The sequence below is a fragment of the Cervus elaphus genome, chromosome 5 (assembly GCF_910594005.1).
Source record: "Cervus elaphus chromosome 5, mCerEla1.1, whole genome shotgun sequence".
In the NCBI taxonomy this organism is placed as follows: Eukaryota; Metazoa; Chordata; class Mammalia; order Artiodactyla; family Cervidae; genus Cervus; species Cervus elaphus.
This window is the reverse complement of record NC_057819.1, coordinates 55,677,735-55,702,321: the sequence shown is the minus strand read 5'-3', so window position 1 is coordinate 55,702,321 and position 24,587 is coordinate 55,677,735. Positions and strand designations below refer to the sequence as shown.

The 24,587-nt window shown below is 41.8% G+C and overlaps 1 protein-coding gene across 10 annotated transcripts in view; it reads right to left on the bottom strand.

The window, feature by feature from the left end:
* The window catches only part of GAB1 (GRB2 associated binding protein 1), a 125,039-nt gene that overhangs the window by 88,532 nt on the left and 11,920 nt on the right, over positions 1–24,587 (bottom strand). The window contains exon 1 of one of the 10 annotated variants that reach the window (XM_043902516.1): positions 19,465–21,242. The exons of the other annotated variants lie outside the window; for them this stretch is intronic. The gene's annotated coding sequence lies outside the window, so the exon portion shown is untranslated. Of the gene's footprint in view, positions 1–19,464; positions 21,243–24,587 lie in introns of those variants that run through there. 10 annotated transcript variants of the gene reach the window in all.

The window sequence follows — 24,587 nt, the reverse complement described above, 5'->3', positions numbered from 1 at the left end:
GTGTCATTATTCTTTTTTAACTGAATACTTATATTAATCACTTAGAAAAAGTCTGAGAATATCCTTATCAATTTTAAAGATGGCATGAAGTCAGATGAAAGATAATATTCAAAAGAATCTGAATGCAGAAGACTGCATGGACAGCAATGAGATGACATTTTAATAGAGATAGATAAGAGCCCCACATTTAAGTACAATATCAGTTGTACCAAAAGAAACACCGGAGACTTAACAGTATTTTAACAGTGACAGTCAGAAGTAACACAGTTGTTTAAAAAGAAAAGCAAATTCAATCCATGGCTGCATTACAAAAATTAAATAAGCAGATCAAGGGAAGAGACAGTCTATCAGGTGACACCCAAGTTGAAAACACATCTAGGGAATGGAGGTAAACCCTGGGAGCAGTTTTTCAAGAGGAAATTGATTATCTAGAGAAAGCCCAGAATGGTTAAGAGTACAGAAATCATAGCATCTGAGAAACTGTTGACAAAACTGGGAAGGTCTGGCCTAAAGAACACTCTCTAGGGGAGATGATGGCTTTCTTCAAGTACTGAAAGGCTATTTCGGGAGCACAGGGAACTATATTCAAAGCCCGTGATAAACCACAATGGAAAAGAATATGAAGAAAAAATGTATAACTGAGCTATTTGGCTATACAACAGAAATTAACACAACATTGTAAATCAACTATACTTGAATTTAAAAAAAAAAAAAAAAAGACTTATCCTGGGAACATCCCCTGAAAGAGTTCAGGTTCGCCAATGACTTTCTAGAATGTAAAGGCAACACTCCAGGTCCAGGAGGACAATCAGAAAGCAAAGGAAACACAACCTCTGTGTCTGCACTCTGTTTACACAGCCTAAGACGGAATGGGGCTTTTTGGCAACAGTTAACTCATAACGAACTTAGGTTTCTCACGTGAACCAAGTGAACAGCTTTCAGGCCCAGCAATTAGCACCACTGGTCGGTCATCACATTGTACATTTCTGTGCTCAGTGTCCACTTCAATCCACTAGAACACAAGTTTCATGAATGCAGGAGGAGTTCTGTGCTGTTCACAGCTGAATATCCCACACCTAGAACAAGTCCTGGCCCCTAGTGGACATCCAGTTAATACATACTGAACAAATGAATGACCATTAAACAACAACCAACAAAAAAACTATAATGGGGACAAGAGATAAAGGGCAAGACAGCAGCCTGGTTCTAAGCAGCTCCCAAAGAGAGAACAAACAACCACTCTAAGTTACAGGAAGGGACTTTCAATCCAAGAAAAACCTCCCTGATCATTAGGACTGTTCCACAACAGAACAAGCTGCTCCTTCAAGTAAGGTTTTGTTCTCTATAGCCGCAAATATTACACTAGATGTCTATTCATCTACTAAACTAGATGTCTATTCATCTACTAAACTAGATGAATAGGAAGTCTGCACTTCCTATTCCTATCCAGTTCTCGATGCCGGAACTGGGTAACCTCAAATACTTCTGAGACTTGAAATTCTTCATAGAAACAAGTTACATGGCATCAGTGAGGATGACTGGGATATCCCCTTTAACATCTGGGCTGGACACTTTCCAGCCCACTCCACTAGATCCACCCTCCACTAGATCCACCCTCCACCTGGTCCTGCCTGTCCTGCTCTGAGCTGGGGGAGGCGAACTTAAGACTACATCCTGTGTCACGGCTGGTTCTCTGGCTTTGGGATGAATTTGGTCAACGGGGATAAGAGAGAGAGAAGGCGGAGGGCAAGGGACTGAACCTCTGGCTGCAGGCCTATGCGTCCCTTGACCAGAGACCTCAGCCCCTGCAAGGCATCCATCTCAGCACAGCCATCCCTCCTGGGGTTTGGGAATATTCCTTCCTCTTTCCTCTTCAGGTGCGGGCACTGGCCCTTGCCCAACGCTCCTACTCATCTGTATATGCTCGCCTTTGGGTAAGCAGTCTTTTGATCCAGTGTGCCTCAGATTATCTAACTGGAGCGTGCCACTTGCTTCCCACCAAGGCCTGACCCACGTACCGGCGGGACGGGGACTCACCCAGGGTCTGTCTGAATGCTCCCAGGGACGGGCGGGTTCTGGAGGGCTCTGGTTCACTGTTCTAATTGTCAGACATGCCTCCTTTCTATTCAGCCAACTCCATCATCTCATCCATTCATTCAGTGCTGCTATGATAACACTAGGCTTTTCACGGCTTTGAATCCAGCTTTCAAAGCCAGTCACGACACTGGGAAGGCAGTGCAGCCTGCAACAGCTTACAGCCCGTCTCGTGTCTCAGCACAACCACTTAAGCGGTTAGATTTCCTCTGCATTCTGTAACAGCAGCTTCCCCGTGAAGCAAGCACACTGGCTTCACAGTCAATCCCTCCTTCAGAAAAAGGAAGCCGTGGCAGGCTGTCACACAACAGTATCAGACTTTGGACACCAACAGCCGTTAACAGGAAATCATGTATATATTATGTTCTTCCTCCAAAAACGAGTTTATGAAAATGAGCAAACACCACCAAACGTCTCTTCTTCATCTCTTTTTATGGAGGCTGCCCTTCTGTGGGAATTAGAATAATAGCATGTTTTCACCTGCGTTGATTTTTATCTTATAAGGAATGTATCCAGTAGGGAAATAAGTGTCTTTTCTTACTGCCAACGGAGTAGTACAAAATGAATGAAAATATTTGGTAAGAACCAGTATTTCTTTTCATGGCCTAGTGTCACAGCAAGCATTAAGCAAACAAAACATCAGGTGGGAAAACAGCACATAAACCCAGATGGATTTAGACAAAAGAAGATAAAGACTGCTTTTTAAGTTATTAAATAATGAGGAGCAAAATCTTGAGAACTGCCCAAAAGATGAAGAAAAACCTCCATAGGAATCTACTGCCGAAAACGATGACTTGCATATCATAATTATTTTTAATTGTACATATTTATAGAAATTTGGCATCTGTGGCAACTTAAGACAGGCAGAAATGGAGAAGATAAAAATGAAAGCCATAGGACTTCTCTGGGGGTAGAGTGGATGGGAAGCCACCTGCCAACGCAGGAGACATGGGATCAGTCCCTGGTCAGCGAAGATGCCACAGGCAGTGGAGTGACTAAGTACGTGAGCCTCAACTACTGAAGCCCGTGCAAAGAGCCTGTGCCCAGCAACAGAGACCCAGCACCGTCAAAAATAAACAAAAGAAGTATAAGATTCATATGAAGAAAATATGAAAAATTTTTTTTTATAAAATACAAGCCTTAAAAAAAAAATAAAAGCCTTAAAACTTTCATTATAATTCCTCCTGCAACAAGTTTTCAAACTGCTCAAATATCTAAGTTTTGGAAAATCATAGGATGATGGGGTAGCATCATCTACTCCAGAAACAGTACAGTCCTATTTGGGGGCCGGCGGGGGGAAAACACTGTTATTAAAAGAAAACAGAAACTAAGTGAATCCTAAGAGTTGAGGTGCTTACTTCTTCCAACAGCGTGCAGCTGTCCTGTTCTGCCTGGGGCTCCCTTTCACTGACCTTTGACCACGTAAAGTAATTGGCACTAGAATATGACATTCTTTGCTACACTGGCAGGAACCTCTGTCTTTTTTTTTTTTTTTTTCCTTCCTTCAAAAAAACAGGACCTACCAGTAACATCTTTCTTCCTGTTCAAAGTCCTGTGGATGGAGCTGAAAACACTAGCCTAGAAGCAGAGTCCCTCCCCTGTTACACCCGAGGGGAGCCTCTGTGAATGGCCTCATCAGCAGAACTTAGATCTGCCACAGAACTGGCTCAGTCGGTTAAGAATTCACCTGCAAAGCAGGAGACCCAGGCTTGATCCCTGGGTTGGAAAGATCCCCTAGAGAAGGAATGGCCACCTGCTCCAGTATTCTTGCCTGGAGAATTCCATGGACAGAAGAGCCTGGCAGACTACAGTCCATGGGGTCGCAAAGAGTCATACAGGACTGAGCAACTAAACCACCACCACTTCAGAATTTGCAGCTCAAGCCCTGATGTAATGTTAGTCTAAACATAGCTTCAAAAAAAAGCTGAAAGATGGGCCCTCAAGCCCTTGCTCTTAGGGGGAAATTTATGACAGCCTGTTTTATTGAGGCTTCAGTGGTAACTGGTTCCTAGAACTTACTCCTCTGGAAGGGAAGAGGGAAAAAGCAAACATTTAAGGACATATCCAAACATGACACATATAATATCAAAGTGAAAAGCAACTGCTCTGGGGCTCTCCTGTAAAGAGACACACTCCAAACATTTTCCTCACTGGACCAACGTATGTTCTCACTCTTGCTCTCTCCCATTTCAATTTGGGGCTTCTAAGTATATTGACAAAGTATAGAATTTCCTTTCTAGAGACAGTGACGATTTCCCCAGTCCTCCTACCAGACCCTGGATTCAGTCCAACAAACATGTATTGAGTTCCAGTTATATGCTAAGCACCGGGTCACTGTGCTAATAATGAGAACACAGCTATTTCCAAAAATGTAGGTATCCTCCTTAATTCCTGGTTCAGTTTTTTGGCATCCTGACTAGAAAGAGTAATTATCAATTATGGCCTTAGTCTTATGACACTCAGGCGATCGCCAATGATTTAACTCACCAATTTAAAAACTGGTTGTCAGTCGCTCAGTCATGTCCAAGTCTTTGTAATCCCACAGACTGCAGCCCACCAGGCTCCTCTTTCTTTGGAATTCTCCAGGCAAGAATACTGGAGTGGGTTACTGGGATCTTCCCAATCCAGGGATTGAACCTGGGTGTCCTGCACTGCAGGCAGATTCTTTACCATCTGAGCTAGCAGGAAAGCCCATATTTACTGACTTTTGGCTACTTGCAAGGTTGTTTCTTTTTTTTTTTTGCAAGGTTATTTCTAATAGCAACAGAAATGTTCCTGTCTCAGGCACTAAAATTTGAAATGAGGGAAAGTAAGTAACCGGGGGGGTCACAAAGAGTCAGCCGCAACTGAGGGGCTAAACTGAAGTAAAGAAAAGCACACGCTGAAACTATGGCACAAGGAACTGTGACGATCTGAAGGAAGAGAGGTTATTTATTACTCAAGGGATCAAGGAAAAAACATTCTAAGAGGAAGTAGCTTCTTTTTTCATGTATTTTTTAATTGGAGGAAAACTGCTTTCCAATGTTGTGCTGGTTTCTGCCATGTAACAATGCAAATCAGTCATAATTATACATCCATCACCTTCCTGGGCCTCCCTGCCCTCCCTCCGCCCCAGCCCTCTGAGTCATCACACAGCACCAAGCTGGGCTCCTCGTGTTATATGGCAACTTCTCACCAGCTGTCTATTTCACACACGGTCGTGTCTGAAACAACCACCTGACCCGGCAATCCCACTGCTGGGAACATACCCTGAGAAAACCATAATCGAAAAAGACACATGTACCCCAGTGTTCACAGCACTGCTATTTACAACAGCTGGAACATGGAATCAACCTAGATGTCCAACAACAGACAAATGGGTCAAGAAGACGTGGTCCATACACACAGTGGAATATTACTCAGCCAAGAGAGGAATGAATCTGAGTCAGTTTTAATGAGGTGGATGAACGCAGAACCTGTTACAAAGAGTGAAGTAAGTCAGAAAGAGAAAAACAAATACTGTATATTAATGCCTATGTATGGAAACCTGGCGAACCGTAGTAATGAACCTATATGCGGGGGAGGCATGGACATGCAGACATAGAGAACAGACTGTGGACACAAGGAAGCAGCCCTGGAGGCAGTCTCCAAGCCAGGAAACAATATAGTGAGAGCCCAGCCATGAAAAGGATGGGATGTGAACACAGGGAGGGAAGAGAAAACAGCCTTGGAGAATTGCAGAGGGTCTTGAGGATCACAAAATTTTCAATTAAAAAGTAAATTTAACCCACTTGGGATAAACCAACTGTGAAATAGCTATACAGCATAAGATTATTTGGCAACAACAAGGCGTAATGTTCTGATATATGCCAACAACAGGGATGAACATTAAAAACATTAGGCAAGTGAAAGAAGCCAGATACTACAAGAGGCCACATATTATATAATCCCATTATATGTAACAGCCAGAATAGGCAAATCCATATAGACAGAAAGTAGATTAGCGGTTGCCTAAGGCTGGAGGGAGGTGTGTTGCAGGGAGATGGGAATTACTGATAATGTTATGGGATTTCTTTTTTTAAGGTGATGAAAATGTTCGGGAGTCAGATAGTGGTGACGGATATATAGCTCTGTGAATCTACTAAAACCCAGTGAACTGCGCCCTTACATAAAAAGGTGAACTTTATAGTATGTGACTTATACCTCAATAGAGCTGTAATAGAAAATAAAATCAATTCATTTAATATTCATGTTTATATAGAATTTAATGCCTAGGCTAGTGCCCTATACGTATTTTCACTTTGACATATGTATCAATGATGTACAGAGGAATACCACATACTTATATAACACAAAACATAACAGCAGGTTGAAATTTTTAAGTAAGGTTCACTGTCTTAAAACTTTCCTAGAAGAAATGAATCTATCTTAACTTTCCAAATCAGATGCATTTCGGGTACTAGAAAATAAATGATAAACTAAGCTACGCAAAGTTTTTTTTTTTTTTTCTTTTTTTCTTTCGACCAAGTTTTTTAATATGAGCACAAAGTAGTTACTGTAAGAAATCAGTGTCCTTTATATAGCATCAGGTTTAATTTTCAAACGCCATTTTTATTGAAACTCGGGGACTGTATTCCATTATATGTTTTCTAAGACCAAATAAAAAAGACCGATCATAAACTTTCAGATGCCAGTTTTGTGTGTGTTGATGGTTCATTTTTTTTGTTCTTCATTATAGAAAGTGGCCTGATATTGGAATTTAATTTTTTTTTTTATAATTTTTATTGCTTTTTGGTGACACTGTGCAGCATGTGGGATCTTTGTTGCCCAACCAGGGATTGAACCCACATCCCCTGTGGTGGAAGCATGGAGTCTTAACTTAACCACTTAACTTAACCACTCTTAACCACTGGACTTTCCAGGGAAATCCCTGGTGTTTAATTTATTCTGTCTTCCTCCGAGAAAGACTCAAAAACTTTAGAAAGCTATTGATAACAGTTTCCTCTTCTGGGTCATATGTACCATAATCTCCTGATTTTGTGCTTTGCGATATACACAATGAACTTAGGAGAAGCCAAATTTGACTCATCACAAGTCTAGCTAAATGTCCATTTCATAAGTAAAAGGAAATGAAGGTGAAAAAGATAATACAGAAGCACATAAAATGATAAAAAAAGGCTTACCAATTTTACACCATGGCATGTACTTATGGAAGGCACAGATGGAAGGAAAATGTCTCACAATGGGCCAACTTGTAGACTGTGAAGTGGCCTGAACTTCTGAGCCTGAACGCGGCACAAGCGACAGGATCACTCACTGTGTGCCTGTTATGTGCCAGTTGTCAAGAACAGCATTTCCCTCATTTCAAAGTTGGTTCACTACTCTGCAATAATCTGACCTTCTCCTGCAAGGGGAACTTTAGTTAAAAGCAATCTTCCAATAAACTGGCAGAAGTGTCTCTACCTTTCATTTCTATAATGGTGAAAGAATAATAAGTATTGATTAAACCAAGTTAATATACATCCAGTTTAATAATTCAAGGTTCTTGCCCACGTTAGATAACGATCTCTTTTTGTCAGTAGGAACAGTGGGATGTATACCTGCATGAATTAACATTCTGTATTAAACAGCACAGCAGAGAAAACTGAAAGGCTTACAGAAGCAAACTGCTGAATAATTTATGAACTGTTCTATCACTAAAACTGAACTCTCCTCAAATGTGCGTTTTCAATTTCTCATAACTATGGGGACCAGATTTTAGCTAAAGATTGACTTTTACATTAAGAAAAACTGCCAAAATGATGAATAAGAAACCAACAAGGCAAGGAAATATGTAATTTGTTAGTAGTTATTGTAGAGACGAAAAAATAACACTCTAAACTGTACAGATAAATTCAAGTTTAAGCATTAAGTCAGGGATTGTCCTGTAACCCTGATCACTAAATGGAATTCCTGGAATTAGACATAGTACCTGTTTCTCTCTAGATCCTGAGAGAAAACAGTCATTAATTCACTTGCCAGAAATAATTAATATATTACCTGAATTATAAGATTTAATTCAAAATAAGAGATCAAAGAAGTTAATGGTTCAAATCATCTGAAACTACCTACCAGGTAACTTTTCCAAGTGTTAGGGCAGGCCAAGACTATTTCCACACAACCCAATTATTTTTTACTCCAGGGAGTTCCAAGTATTTTTTACAAATATCTGTAGAATTTTTTATATAAACATCAAGATTTCCCACATTCCAGTTCCCAGAAACTAGATTCCATTCATCAAGTATTTATTAAGCTGTGTGGGTAAATGACTCAGGGAAAGGAGGACATCACATTGAAATATTTTCACGGATCTGAAGAGACGCTGTGCTGTATGCAAGTGTAAGTGTGTATGTGTGTGATGGTGACAATGGAGGAGGAATACATACTTGCTGCAAAAATTCTGAAAATTACAGGAGAGCATTTTAAGAATATCTGTTAAACCTGAGACCCATACATATTATCCTCAAGAAATATGTATAGTTTCAAAATAAAGCCCCACTGCTCTAGTTTTATGTCAATTTCATGATACATCCAGCTTCATTCTTTCCATGATAAAAACTTGGAATAAAAATAAACAGTTTGGGACCTCCCTGGTGGTCCACTGGCTAAGATGCCACATTCCCAATGCAGGGGGCCCAGCTGGATCCCTGGTCAGGGAACTAGATCCCACATGCTGCAACTAAGAATTTGCAAGCTGCAACTAAAGAACACACAAGCTGCAATGAAGACCCAGAGCAGCCAAATAAAGAAATAAATAAAAATATTTAAAATAAATAAATGGTCTACTCCTGGATTTTTCATTCTCAACAGCAAATTCAAAATGACTTAAAAGTTGTAACATGAATGTCATTATGCTTTCTCCATTATTAACTACAAATACATTTTATAACAGAATCATGTGTGACAAGAAAAATGGGCAAATGAATATAGCAATTCAAAACTACAGAATTACTGAATATCAGGGCTGGAAGTGACCTTGGGTGCTATAGGAGGGCAATTCCTATTTAAATGGAAACCTGACTGTGAACTCACCAGGAGACAATCCCTATTTGATTCACCTGTGTGTCCTTCTTACAAAGCTCGGGATGTGCCAGGCACTCTAAATACATTTGAAACGAACTATCATGTTTGTTGGATGAAGGAAATCCATTTTAATGTAGTCGTTTATCCTCTCAGAAGGAAAGACTTCTGGCTCTGCTCCTCTGACAAAGAAATGGCTTACTGTTCATTTATATACTAGTAATGAATAAAAGCCTGTACATGAGATCATGCAATGATAGTCCTCTACTAATGGAAGGGTGTATTCAAAAGTTTGTAAGTAGCTTCACTTGAGCTCAGAATGCATTTTCCCATAGAAACAACGTGGTACATAATGGCTCATGTCTCTGGCCAGCCCACAAAAACTTCCTTAAGTATATAGTTCCAACAGACTGACCACTGTGCAAAAAACCATGCCATGGCAAAGCGTCCAGCACCCCTCTGCAGGAACCATCCTGCCGCTGCCCAGAAGGCAGGCTCCTTCAAGATGAGAGATGTGGGGGGACTTCCCCAGAGGTCCTGTGGTTAAGACCTGGCCTTCCAATGCAAGGGGCACGAGTTCGATCCCTGATTGGGGAACTAAGGTGTGGTGGGTGACATGGGTGTGGTCAAAAAGAAAAAAAGAAAAGATTAGCAATTCGGGGATGAGCAAGAACTCAGATCAGGGCAAAGTCGTCAGGAATGACAGAGAGAAATGATGGTTTACTCTCCCCCGCCACCCCAAACTCGCCCCCGTCCTTCACTCAGCCACTAAGCATGCCTATCTGGTGCATCTTCTGTATGTCTGGCACTATGAGAGCCCTGGGTGACACAGCAGAGACCAAAATCCACAGGTTTTTATCCTTCCAGAGCTTACAGTCTAGTAGGGAAGACGGACACTGAAGGATCAGAAAGGCGAGTGGGGCAAGGCTGAGTGGGGAGCAGAGAGAGACGAAAAGGAAGAGTATTTAGACGCACGAGGGGTCATTTCCTCTTTGAGCTTCCATCTGCATTCATTTCCTCATTGGGGTGGAGGAGAGGAGGGACAGAATGAACAACTGAAAAGCTGATGCAGTGGCATTGTTCCTGGTTGACAAGGTTCCACAGAGCTAGGTTCTCGGCTTTCCCAAGGAAGCTGTGAGCTACCTAAAGGCCTGAAGAAACTTTTTTTCCTGATGAAATCAGCCAGAGGTTTCTGTTCCTTACAACTGAAGATCCTGTCTGATATACCGAGTCACGTGACACTTTATTGCTTTGGGTCAAAGGCCACCGTAAGATTTACAGAGCAAACAAATACAGTGAGATCCTACCAGTACGTCAGGCAATCAAAGTGAGAGGCTGAACAAGATGCTATTGAACATTTCTGAAGTCATTTCTTACAAGGAATGACAGGAGGAATGCATCAGCATGCCGTTTTAATAGTAGTACCTAAAATATGGTGTTTTGTTTTTTTTTTTCTTTTTTCCAATCAGACTGAGAGATACAGAACACTGGCCATCTCCTAAAAAGCATTCAGTTCCTTTCTCACAAGCTTAAGGTATCCTATTGCTCAGGAATCCCAGTTGCTTCCTCCAAAGACTTGAATTTTTATCTCCCTGCTTGATTATTCCAAAGAAACTATGATACCATTCCATTAAACTAGCTCAGGCGATAGCATCACCTTTATTAGACTGATAGAAAAGTCTTAAGAACACACCTCCTTGGGGAAAAGGCCAGATAGGAAATGAAAAGTGTAATTTTTGAAACTAGAAAAATGTACTTATATCCTTTATCTTTAATTAGAATTGATATGTCCCCGACAATAATCTAACTTCATTCACCTTGGATACTGCATTTATTAATAATTTCCCTTACTCACTATAAACTGTATAGAAGTTCATATTTCATTTTCCTTTTGGCTTATTATCAACAACTTTTACCACTGCTTCTTAAAAAAAAAAAATTTGGCCTAGCCATGAGGCATGTGGGATCTTAGCTTTCCAACCAGGAATCAAACCCATGCCCCTCCCTGCATTGGGAGCTTGGAGTCTTAACTAGACTTAACTAGTTAAGTCTTAACTAGTCTTAACTAGACTGCAAGGGAAGTCCCTTACCACTGTACTTTGAAAAAAAACATGTTTTTTTTCCAATAAGACTCATGTGATTTCATGAGTAGAAATCACATGAAAAACAAAACTTTGGCATATGAAAAAATTCTAACAGTAAGCAGCAGGATTCTGAGAAAAAAAAGCAATGCACAAGAAAACTTTTTTTAGTATGATGGCAAGAGTTTGGGAAAAAGGAACTTACAGGAAAAAGTTTGTGTTGCCAGTTATTCACCCACATTTTTTTTTTTTTGCTATTTTTGCAATGTCCAACAAAAATTTATTTCCTAAACTTAATTTTATTTTCTATTTTGTTCTCCAAAGGTCTCACAATCTTCTGATTATAAACTCCAGTAGTCAACCATTATAAAGATGATAATTCCATGGATGTAGGTTTCAATTCAAAAAATAAAAAGGACAGAAAAATGTATTTTTGATTTAAAACACCAAAAATGATGTAAAAAAAATCAGAATTGGAAGAATGTGGACTGTTTGGTAATTTTCCTGCCTCTCAATACTGATTTTTAAAAAAAAATGTATGTGATATATATGAGATTATTCTCCTCTCAGTATTTCAGAGAAGGACAGAGTGGTGAATCTAGTTATACAAAGGAAGCTTCTGTCTATAAGACAGGATTCATATGAAGTTAGATCATTTGCACGAGGCCATACAGTTTTATGCTACACTCATAAAAGAACCATTTCCTCTTCTACTATCTAAAATCATTATTAACCAGAGATATTGAAAAATCAAGCATGCTGCAACCCTCCTGACCTTAAGAAATAAGAACCTCTTTTTAGGATATTTCAAACTAAGAGTGACTCATGGCGGGTGAGTGGGTTGCTGTTAACTGAAATCTTGAGTTAGCATTCCCTGGTCTTTTTGCTCAGAGAGAAGTGCCTAGATGGGCACATGTGAGAGGGAGAGGCTGTACCAGGGCAGGTGGAGGTCATCTCCATCACTTTAGGCTGACAAACTCTCTTGGCTCTGGGAAGCCCTGCAAACCTCAGAAAGGCCCTGTATGGAAGGGAGAGGCATTCAAGGAAGACTTTAAGAATATCCACGAGGGGATTCCAACTTCCAGGTGGGATGTGTGTGTGCTCAGTCGCTCCGTCGTGTCCAACTCTTTGTGGCCCCCTGGACTGTAGCCCAGAGAAGACCAATGGCACCCCACTCCAGTACTCTTGCCTGGAAAATCTCATGGATGGAGGAGTCTGGTGGGCTGTAGTTCATGGGGTCACTACGAGTCGGACACGACTGAGCAGCTTCACTTTCACTTTTCACTTTCATGCATTGGAGAAGGAAATGGTAACCCACTCCAGTGTTCTTGCCTGGAGAATCCCAGGGATGGGGGAGCCTGGTGGGCTGCCGTCTATGGGGTCGCACAGAGTTGGACACGACTGAAGCGACTTAGCAGCAGCAGACTGTAGCCCTCTGGGCTCCTCTGCCCATGGAATTTTCCAGGCAAGAAGACTGGAGTGGGGTGCCATTTCCCAGGCCACGGATCTTCCTGACCCAGGGATGGAACCAGCATCTCTTGAGTATGAAAAAGACACACTTAACATGGAATGGGACACGCAGCCCTACAGAGGGTTCAGAGAAGTCACACAAGAGACCGTGCACATCTGCCAGAAAGTTCGACAGACAAGGTCCAAGGATGCAATAACCCTATAATTGGGGGTGAGTTACACACCATAGATCAGCATAACCCTGCCAGGCGCAGGCACCTAAAACGTTCAACACAGAGCATGTGGACACGTTCTCTCACCGTGCACTGAACTCGGAAGGGGACAAGACTCAGTCATCTAGTCGCTTCCTCCTTCGTTGTTTTCATACTGGGCACAGATGGATGAAAATGGTCCCACTGGTATGGTGTGTCCGTTTGTGCTTGTGTACACAGCTCATTAACGGACACCATTAACACCTGCTTTCAGGATCTGACGTTTCTAGTATCGGACAAAGCATGCTGGTTGTCATCTGCACTGAAGAGTGGTCCTCTGGCCAGGCGTTGCTATAGTTTCACGTGGATTTCCCATTCCTAAGGGGAAGCGGAAATGGACCCACCCCCACCCCAGGAGGCAGAACCTGGGCCCCCTGACAGCTGGGCCCCTCTGCTACGTCCCTCCTTAAGTACTGGTTAACTTTTAATCCATTTAAAATGTTAGCCCACGTTTACTTAGCCCGGCAGTTTATAACAAACTCACCAAACAGGACAAGCCAGTCTGGATTATATAACATGTAAATAAGCCAGGGCGCTGAGGAGGGAGCTTACAAGGGATGAGCTGCAGTGATGGTTAAACTGGTTCCACCTCATGACACCTGAAGACAGCCATTCCACTCACTGCTCCCGCCTAGAACTTCACGTGTAGAATAAGGAGAAGACAAAAACCAACCCCCCAAAGTTTATCATATGTATCCCCACAAATACTGACTAATAAGTCACTAAAGGGCTTCCCTGGTGGCTCAATGGTAAAAAATCTGCCGGCTAATGCAGGAGACCAGGGCTTGATCCCTGGGGTGGGAAAATTCCCTGGAGGAGGGCATGGCAACCCACTCCAGTATTCCTGCCTGAAGAATCCTATGGATAGAGGAATCTCGTGGGCTCCATCTGTCCATGGATTACAAAGAGTTGGACAAGACTTAGCAACTAAACAAGTCACTAAAATCAATTAAAAGGGACACAAAAGTAATATTAGATTTCATTTAGTTTTTTTTTTAAGCTGGTAAACCTACCAAATAACTCATATTTGGACCTAACAATATTAACACATTCTAAAGAGATCACCAGTACCTAGTAGCTTTTTCCCACACACATATGTTATCAATTTAAATGTGGGCCAAGTGCCAGAACTCAAGTTTTACCAATGTGTTCTATGACTTGAATAAACTGTACTATAATTTCAGACATGTACTTGTTTAAAAAAACATCTTATATATCTACCATCCTCAGAGACGTTGAAGATGTACTAAATGGTGAAACTGGTAAGATTGCATGTTGTATTAATTCTATAATATGAGAAACTGACACAATAGAGAAGCCTCAAGAATATAAGATTTAACATTTTATAATAAAAAAGAAAAACACTGAACTAACAGTTATTCATTTTAACCCTACATTGCTTCATGAATTACATGATTACAATCATCTATAAATATTTTTCTTTTAAACAGGCTGTTAGGAATCAACTGGAAAAAAAAAGCTATGAAGACTCAAAGTTAGGAATTCCTTGGCAGTCCAGTGGTTAGGACTCCATGCTCTCACTGTCAAGAGCCAGGGTTAAGATTCTGCATGCCAAGTGGCAGGGCCAAAAAAAATATTATACTAAAAAAAAAGAATCAAAGTTTTATCTTTATAATTAGTTATGAGTAGATGGTGATTGTGTAAATATAAAAATCACATACAACACTGAAAAAACTACAAAGAAATTAGTGAAGTTCAACAAAAGGTGACTGAAATTTAATAACTGTGGTATAGACATTTAAAAGCATATATATTTATAAATGACTGGCATACAAAATGTAAATATATAGGCTCACTATAATATCTGTAAAAAATTTAGGGCTCAGTTTAATGCACCAGAGTTCTTTTTCAGGTTCACATTTTTTTGAGTTTCTTTTTTTTTTTTGATAGCTATGATCAAATTTGTTCTTTCCTGGTTTTGACACTCCATATTTGTGATTTTAAAAAGTCAGTCTGGACTTCCCTGGTGGTCTAGTAGCTAAGACTCTGTGCTCCAAATGCAAGGGGCCTGAGTTTGGTCCCTGGTCAGGAAACTAGATCCCACATGGTGCAAATAAAAGTTCACATGCCATGACCAAGACCCACTGCAGCCGAATAAATAAATATTTTTAAAAAATCAGTCTTAAGGACTAACTTTGAAGAGATTAAACACACACACACACAGCTCCAATCAGGAGGCGAAAAAAAAAAAAAAACCACCTTTTCTGACAAGCCTATTAAATGTACATTTAACACAGGATTGCAAATCCTGTCGCAGGAGGAGTGAGCACTAGAGTCATTAGGCTGTATCTTTCCACCGCGTACGGAGGACGCAGGGTAGCAAACTGGCCTGAACTATGGAAATGACCACACTGTGGCAAGCACCCACAGCTTCAACTGATTGCAGATTTAAATGCCACCTTTCCTGGTCATCCCTACCCACCCTTCAGTGCAATACGGGGGGAAAAAAAATCAAAGTAAATGGTTTTTGGAAAAGCTCCCTAGTGATTCTGATGCTCCCGAGTATACTCCTGAGCATCAGCATGCGAGTGAGCGATGGTTGCTCAGTCATGTCTGACTCTCTGCAGCACCTATGGATTGTAGCCAGCCCGACTCCTCTATGAACGGAACTTCTAGGTGAAAATACTAGAGCAGGTAGCCATTCCCTTCTCCAGGGGATCTTCCTGACCCAGGGATGGAACCCGGGTCTCCAGCGTTGTAGGCAGATTCTATACCGTCTGAGCCACCAGGGAAGTCTTGGTGGGAACCCAATATACTTCTCCCCTAAATGAGAGCTAGAGAACGGAGCCCTGCCTCATCTCACCTTTAAACGTACTACATCCAGATACCTGAGAACCTCTGGTTTCAACTGACTACTCTACTGACTAGTTTTAGAGCCCACAGTTGTGGTTGCAGCCAGACAGGTATCAATGCAAAGTCAAATGTGATACAGGCCCCCCAGAGAGAACCTTGTAAAGACCACTTCTCTGCTGCCCAGAGCTGAGCCAGGCTGCCATCTTCATGATCTGAGCATCTACTGGGTAGGAGTTGACTCCGCAGACGCCCTAGTTTATCCTGTCTGTCCTGTTCCCATCATTTGTGTCCACATGATAAGTTTGCAGAGGAGTTGCCCCAGCGAGGCTCACGGAAACAGCTTCGGGACTAATTCTGCAGAAACAAAAATCCTGGCAGAGCAGGAACTCAAACTCACCCCAGAGAGATTACCAAAAGCTATCTGTGAGACAAGTCCTACTGTACTATTCTGAAAAAGTACAAAAAAGGTGGTGGAAAGAGAAGTTTTTGCAGAATTTGAAGGGGAGGAAAAAAGAGTTATTTTGTTCAGAGGGTAAGGGAAGTATCCTAAACGGCATCTTCTAAGATGTTTCCCCTCCAAAAAGAAAAACATTTGATAGGCTCCAATCTCCACACTCCTCCCAGAAATTCCCTTGGCTCACCTGGCAGGCCTCCAGGTTGCCTGGCTCAGCTGGCATATATTCAAATAGTCATTCCAGATATGTTAATGAGGCTACCAGGATGCTCCCATCACATCACCCCACCCTCCCTTTCTTTGTGTGAACTGAACCTGTGCAGGTTAAAACAGGCGTGCCAAACACTTGCTAAGTGAGATTACTGACTGTTGGCTAAGTGACTGCCAATTTAAAATAAGCACTTAGGGAGAATGGCTTTGCTCAAATGTATGTTGTCTTTCAAAAGGAATATTTTGAATGTTCAATTCACTCCCACTTCCATATTCATCTTGAGTATAAAAATATAAGTATTTTTGAGTATAAAAATATAAGCATTAATGATTTACATTCTTTCAGTACCATATTCAAAGTATCTTAAAGATTCCAAGGTGCTTTATGAGTAGTCTTTTAAAAGCAACTCTCCAAAATCCAAAAGCAGGAGGGGATATATGTATACATAGCTGATTCACTTTGCTGTACCATAGAAACTCACACAACATTGAAAAGCAACTATACTCCAATGAAAATCAATTTGAAAAAAAGAAAAACTACTTCCCAGTGACATATGTTTGATTCCACAAATGAAGAAACAGAATTGGTGATTACACATTGGGAACGATAATAACTGCAAATCACAGGCAGTTTTACTAATTTGTTAATTTATCAGTTAATAAACTTAATCAATGCTAGCTCTTTAGCCCAATATCAAGTATTTCCTTTGCATACTCAAAGAAATCATAAAGCCAAACAGCCACTTACTTTTAGTTAGCCTGTATTCTAAAAACCTCAACATTTCCCCCACAAAATCAGACTACCTAAAAAGTTTCACTCCCCTTTCTTCCTGCCTCCCAAAAAGCTTCAACTTGTTTCTTCATCCACACAGACATTCCACACATAGTCTGAATATTAAAACAGGCCAGGCAGCTTCACTGTCAGCAGAATGGAAAGTGCCAGTTCCAAAAAAATCTCAACATCGCCTGGTCCCTAAATTAGTTCCCAAATCACTGCGCCTTACACAGGAAATCAGGATCCAGTATCTTAAGTTAAAAATTAAAGGGAGGTTGGAAGAAAGGTATAAATGGGATTACATGCTTACCCAGGGTGACTCACGCTCATATGCTGAAGGTTAAACTGAGCACAGACTCTACAATCAGGAAGGAATTTTTCCTCCGGGGCAGAAAGGGGTGTGGGATTTCCAATGGGCAATGAAGTAGGATCATCTGTGGGGATCAGGTGAGCAAATTCCACACAATTAACTTCCTACTACAAGGAAGGAGGGCTTCCCAACTGGCTCAGTGGTAAAAGAATCCACCTGCCAATGCAGGAGCCACAGGAGACTCGTGTGAAATCCCTGGGTCGGGAAGATTCCTCGGAGGAGGAAATGGCAGCCCATTCCAGTATTCTGGCCTGGAGAATCCCCTGGACAGAGGAGCCTGATGAGCTACAGTCCATAGGGTGGAAGAGAGTTGGACATGACTGAAGCGACTTAGCATGCAGACATGCCAGTATTCTTGCCTGAAAAATTCCATGGACAGAGGAGCCTGGTGGACTACAGTCCATGGGGTCACAAGGAGTCGGACACGCCTGAGCACACAGTCAGTACAAAAAAGGAGCAAAGGCAGGTGAGATGCAGGCCTTCCCAAACGGTGCCGGTCTAAAGGCCCTTCAGATGTTTTCAAGGCTCCAGAGACAAGAGAGAGAAGCAAAAACAGACTGGGGTGGCACGACCATGCCAATACACTTACCATTGCCGCACGGTGCACTTAAAAATTAGTAAGAGGGTAAATTTTACGTTATGTGGGCACTTTTTTTACAATTAAAAATAATTTTTTAAAAAAAGTAAGAAATTGGGCTGAACCTATCACATAGTCACAGCTCTCCAGGGCAGCTAAAATGCTCGAATTTTGGAAAGACAACAGCGCACTGAAGATGCAGATGTGGCTGCTTGGGATTGGCCCCGGGCTGGGTGTCAGGAAGTCTGTGTCCATGACTTCCCCTGCCTCCTGAAACCAACTGGCCTTCAACCTGGGCTATTTCCGTGGCCGCAATTCCTTAGGTCCTCATTTTTCTCACTGAGAATGGGATCAGTAGTTAGGTTTTTCTCCTTTCACTACTTTTAGTTACCATCCGTGAGCCATTTTCTTCTCCTTAAGTATTTCAATAAAGATCTCAAAGTTATAAAATTTGTTCTGCTTTGGAAAATTATGGTTTAGAAACACAACAGACTCTCTACAAACAGGAATGTTTGCAAGTCTAGAGCTTTATCTGAAACATTAAAAATACTTCCATATCCATGTTCCAATATCCCTTAGTTAATAAGAACATGGGTTTCTCAACATACAACCATTTCTCTAGCTTAGGAATAAAAATCACACTTGCTAAAATATTTAGTGTACATAAAACCTACCATAAAAGATTTATCTTTTAGTTGTTTAAGAATCACTAAAATCAGTAAGGAGACACTAAATTTTAAATACACCTGAGCACTAAATAAAAATGATGTCTTAAAACACAGAAACAAAATACCAACATCCTATGAATTTTAAGTTAATCTAAGCATTTTCTATTTAAATATAAGTAAATATAAAATCATTAGAAGTTAAATATGTATATTTAGTTTAATACTGTCTTATTTAATTCTGAGAAAGACATCTCCCTTTAGTAACTTAAGCAAAGAGCAAAACCTCTATTTACCTAATATTTTACAACTTCTGCTAATATTTCATAACTTTTTAATAAATACTCTATAACTTTTTTTTCCTATATGCTGAACCCAAACCAGAAATTTTTAAGTTAAAAGACTCCCACTGAAAATTTATAAGCTATGTATGTTTTTACACTGCACTTGGATGACTACTTAATGTTGTGGTTCTCCCTAAGAGCATTTATACTTGTTTTCAGCAAAGTTAAATATTCATTGGAAACATCTACCACTATGTTAAACAACATATGGGTTAGAATAAATTCTAGAAAAAATAACTAGAAATATCAAGAGACTCCTAAGAAAAGAGGTCTTCCAAGTATATAGATTTAAAACTCAGAAAAGCAAGACAGTAAGGTCACCTGGAATAAAAAGAACAAGTTGGAAGCCCAGCCTTCGATTCTTCACGCGGGACAGAAGTCACAGTAGTCTAGCTTTTCTTGGTAGAAACTGGTTCCAGGACCCCACCACCAGTCAGCCACAGTCCTTCTATTCACTTCGGGAACAAAGTGATCTACTAACTCTACGTACTTGAACTTGAACTCTCAGTGCAATGAAAGGGTGTGGCAGACACTTCATTTAATAACAATAATGATACTAAACACTTACAAAGCAGATGGGAAGATTCTCTAAGATCTTGTGGGCAGATGAACAGCGTATCTAAGAGGCTGAAGGGTTCCTGAGTAAGGAAATGAGGGGAAGGAAGAGAGTAAGAAGGTTGGGGGGAAAGAAAGGAAGGAGGAAAGGTCAGCCAGCTCAGGGTGGTGAAAAGACTGCAGCACCATCTGGGTTCCCAGAGTGGAAACACGAGCACTTTGACACAGAGCTGGTTAGGGTAAAGTAAATGCAAAGACGAACACCTTGAAGAAGAGACAGAGCAGAGGTAGGAAGGATTTAACAAAAGCTGATGATGGTCAAGTTTAGGTTCAAAGAAATAGATTAGAATATATACATTACACACAGCGAGAGAGAGAGACAGACAGAAATTTGAAAACAGAACTGTAGTCAAGCAGAACTATTTTAAGGCCCTTTTACAAACCAACCACATCTCAACTAATCAAAAATTGGGGCAAATCAGACATGTACTATAATGACAATGGGAAAAAATATCTGAAATTAGAACTATCCCAGAAAATCTGGACTATATTTTAATAATATGCTTTCAGATCCAATAACCAGAAAAACCAGAACTTCTGGCAAGGAGTTAATCCTCTGTCACCTCTCCTCTTAGTCTCTAAGCCATTCAGAAAACTCAATTCAGGAATGCACATTCTTTTTCAAATCGATACCTACACAATAGCTTCCTTGATTTCGTAACATCTTTGAGTTTCTTGGCAATGGTTAGGTACTTTCTCATATTCTAACCTTTCCAAAAATGCCCTTTCACTTTTGTCATCAAGAAGAGTTTGATCAAAATCACTGCAGGAAAACACTAAGCACATATTTTTTCTTTTATTATTTTATTTTTTTAAGCATATTTGAAAAAAGCATCAGGCATATTGCCCTCATCTCACAGAAAACTCCTTTCTGAGTTTCGATTCTTGCCTGTCTATCCCACTCTATACACATTTACTTCCATGGGATTTTCTTTCTTCTGGCATTTTTTTCTCCATGCTAACTCAGCATTTCTCGGAGTATCAGTTAAAGACCACTACATCAGAATCAGCAGGGATTTGAATCAGAAGTACAGTTTTCTGGGCCTCTACCGAAATTTACTAAAAGTTTCAAAAGAGGGGTGGGGTGCAGAATTTTTATTTCAGAAGTCACCCAGGTGATTGGTCTGCATACGAAAGCTTGAGGACCACTGCCCCAAAATCCTTGATTCTTCCTGCACCAAAGGACACAGGGACTCTATGGGACTATATAAACAAGTGCCATCCCAGCGGCCAAGAAGACAGAGCAGCGTGGTAGCTCTGATCACCTTCCTTTCGAAATACAGATGGAAGCGGCAAGGAAGTGTGGAGACTGAACTGAGACATCAGCACAAATGCAGGCTCGTCAGCCCTGCTCCGTGGCTGCTGCCAATTACAGTAGCCAGACCTGCAAGGGGACTGATTACATGTAATTTATAAAAAGTAAACAAGCTGAGCGGCTTGTGAACAATGAAGGGTGATATTCAAGCCAAGAGGTAATAAAAAGCATGAATAAATGACTCAGCATCCCCCTCCCCACCCAGACAACAATTGGTTGTATTCCAGCTAGGAGCAGCACAGAAAGAAAAAAAAAAACCTGTATTTGGGGGAATGATATAAATGATAACAGACCATGTACCATGGGAGAAAGATTTATGTCTCTCACTGCAACCCTTGTTCCAGACCCAAACTCTGGGGTTCTACAGCTCAGCCGTCTAAATGGCTCTCTCTCAATATTATTAAAGCCAGGAAAGGAAGTGCCTGGGTCCGGGGCTGCAACACAGTCCTGCATCTGAATTACGGCTTTTAAAGGAAACATGGGGAAATAAAGCAAATGAATTACACAGTTGTCGGAACCAGGTTTTATGAAGGATATCTCTACGTGAGCGTTTCCCAACTTCAGCCCTGCTGGCATCTGGGGCTGGGGCATTCCTGGTTGCAATGGCTGTCCCAGGCACTGCCGGATGTTTAGCAGCATCTCTCCCTCAACCAGGGCTTCCCCGGTGGCTCAGAGAGACACAGGAGGTTTGGGTTCAGTCCCTGGGTTGGGAAGATCCCCTGGAGGAGGGAATGCAACCCAGGCGAGTATTCTTGCCCGGAAATCCCATGGACAGAGGGGCCTGGTGGGCTACGGTCCACGGGGTCACAAAGAGTCAAACATGACTGAGCACACATACCATACCCTACAGCCTCAAGCTATCAGCCACCAGTAGCACCCCCAGTGGCGTCAACCAAAAAACATCTCCATAAATTGCTGAATGTTCCCAGTGGGGCAAAATCACCATCCCACTAGCACTGAAAGTCATTGCTGCACACAGACACATCATGGGGAAATGTTCGTATTAGTGAGTTAGCTTGAGGACCATATTTTTTACATCATAAAGATCTCCCCCAATCCCTCCCAGCATCAGGGTCTTTTCCACTGAGTCCATTCTTCACATCAGGTGGCCAAAGTATTGGAGTTTCAGCTTCAACATCAGTCCTTCCAATGAATATTCGGACTGATTACCTTTAGGATGGACTGGTTTGATCTCCTTGCGGTCCAAGCGACTCTCAAGAGTCTTCTCCAACACCACAGTTCAAAAGCATCAATTATTCAGTGCTTAGCTTTCTTTATGGTCCAACTCTCACATCCATTCCATAGATGACTACTGGAAAAACCATAGCTTTGACTAGATGGACCTTTGCTGGCAAAGTACTCTCTCTGCTTTTTAATATGGTGTCAAAGCTTTTGAGAAAAGCTATGACCAACCTAGACTCTACATGTAAGTTAAATAACACACACATACATACACACATATGTGACTCTTAAGTCCACGAATCTAGTTTTTAAAATATATTTTTTGATTACCAGGGACTATAATACACAATCGTAATACATTAGGGAGCTATTCAAACCACCACAAACATGCCACATAGGAAAATAACTGAGGGGGCTTCTCACCTGTCCTAGTCACAATCAATCAGCTGTCTACTTTATCACCAGAGGATTTCTGTTCGCCTAACAGAGCCAAGGTATCCATCGGGCACAGGTCACCAAGTGTTAGAGCCCATAAGACTTTAAGGAGACCATGAAAAGTGTTTTAATAAGATATTTTTTAAAAAATTGGAATAAAAAATGATCATAAGAATAACAGCTACCTACTAATAAATCCAGCTTGGAATATATTCATCTTTATCTGGACATGATTGTAAAATAAAATTTTTATCTTTTTGTGGGGGGGGAAGAGAACCCACAAGGGCAAAAGTACCAGGGGCTCAGGAATAATCACATGGACCTGACCTCTAAATGGGAAGCAAGGATTTAAACAAACAAGTGCAATCTGTGGTGATGGGCGCTGTGCCGCAGGAATGACCAAGCATCCAAGGAGAACAAAACAGATACTTTGGGTCCACGGGGTCCGCATGAGTGAGCGATGCTGGTGGGGGGAGGTCAGGGGAGGCTCCAGGGGTAGCCTGGGAGTGGAGGCACAGAGGGTGGGGCCAGGAATTCCCGGCAGAGAGAAGCACACAGTGCAGGTCAAGGACAGAGTGACCGATCACGAGGCCAAGTGGGGACCTGGAGTTCAGAACAACTGAAGCGGAGCACGTGAAAGAGGAGGAAGTACCTGCAGGGGCCACATCTCAGGGAGCCCTGCCAGGCGAGAGAGAGGGGGTGTGGGCATTCCTCCGAGCAAAGGAACCCTGCAGGGCAGCCTCAAACTGGGACGGTCAGATCTGGGTTTCAGAAAGGCTGTGCTGGCTGCCCTGATGAAGACAGTTTGGATGGACACAGGATGGGCTTCCCAGGTGGCACTAGTGGTAAAGAACCCACCTGCCAGTGCAGGAGATGTAAGGGACACAGATTTGATCCCTGGGCCGGGAAGATCCCCTGGAGGAGGAACTATCAACCCACTCCAGTATTCTTGCCTGGAGAATTCCATGGGCAGAGGAGCCTGGAGGGTTACAGTCTGTGGGGTTGCAAAGAGTCAGATAGGACTTACTGACTAAACAACAAACATCTATATGTCAATAGATATCACTATATTAATATCTATGCATTGGTAGAGATGGGCTTCCTCAGTGGCTCAGTGGTAAAGAATATACCTGCAATGCAGGAGATGCAAAAGACATGGGTTTGAATCCTGGGTTGGGAAGGACCCCTAGAGGAGGGCATGGCAACCTCTCCAGTATTCTTACCTGGAGAATTCCATGGATAGAGGAGCCTGGTGGGCTACAGACCCTGGGGTCGCAAAGAATCAGACACAACTGAAGCAACTCAGGAAGGATGGAGCCAGGCAGTGGACTCGCTATTGCAAAAATCCCGCATAAAGGCAAAAAGACAGCTTAGGCAACACACAGGTCAAGAAGTCAAGAGATCTTTGGAAGATAAAACAGACAGGATTTGGTCACTGGGTGTGGAGAAGGAGAAAACAAAGAAAACCATCTGGTTTAAGCCAGAGGGGAGAGGAGGGTTGCAGGGGAGGTGGTGACTGACTATAGAGAGAGGGGAACAGCAGGAGGACAAGCGGACAGATTTAGGGAGAGGATGGTGAGCACGGCTCTGCGTTGCCATGGGGGTCGAAGCAGTGAGGGATCTACTAACCCGTCAGAGCCATGGATGAGGAGTGAGAAATGGGCTGAAAGTGTATCTTTGAATCATCAGCATATAATTCAGGGGCATTTCACTGGACTTTAAGATCCATAGATGGACTTTATAAGGTTAGGAAACATGCAAGAAGACAATAAGGTTTGTGCATCGGTTTGGAAGAATTCTAGGGACACTTCTGTTCAGTTGCTAAGTCGTGTCCGACTCTTTGTGATCCCATGGACTGCAGCACACCAGGCTTCCCTGTCCTTCACTGTCTCCTGGA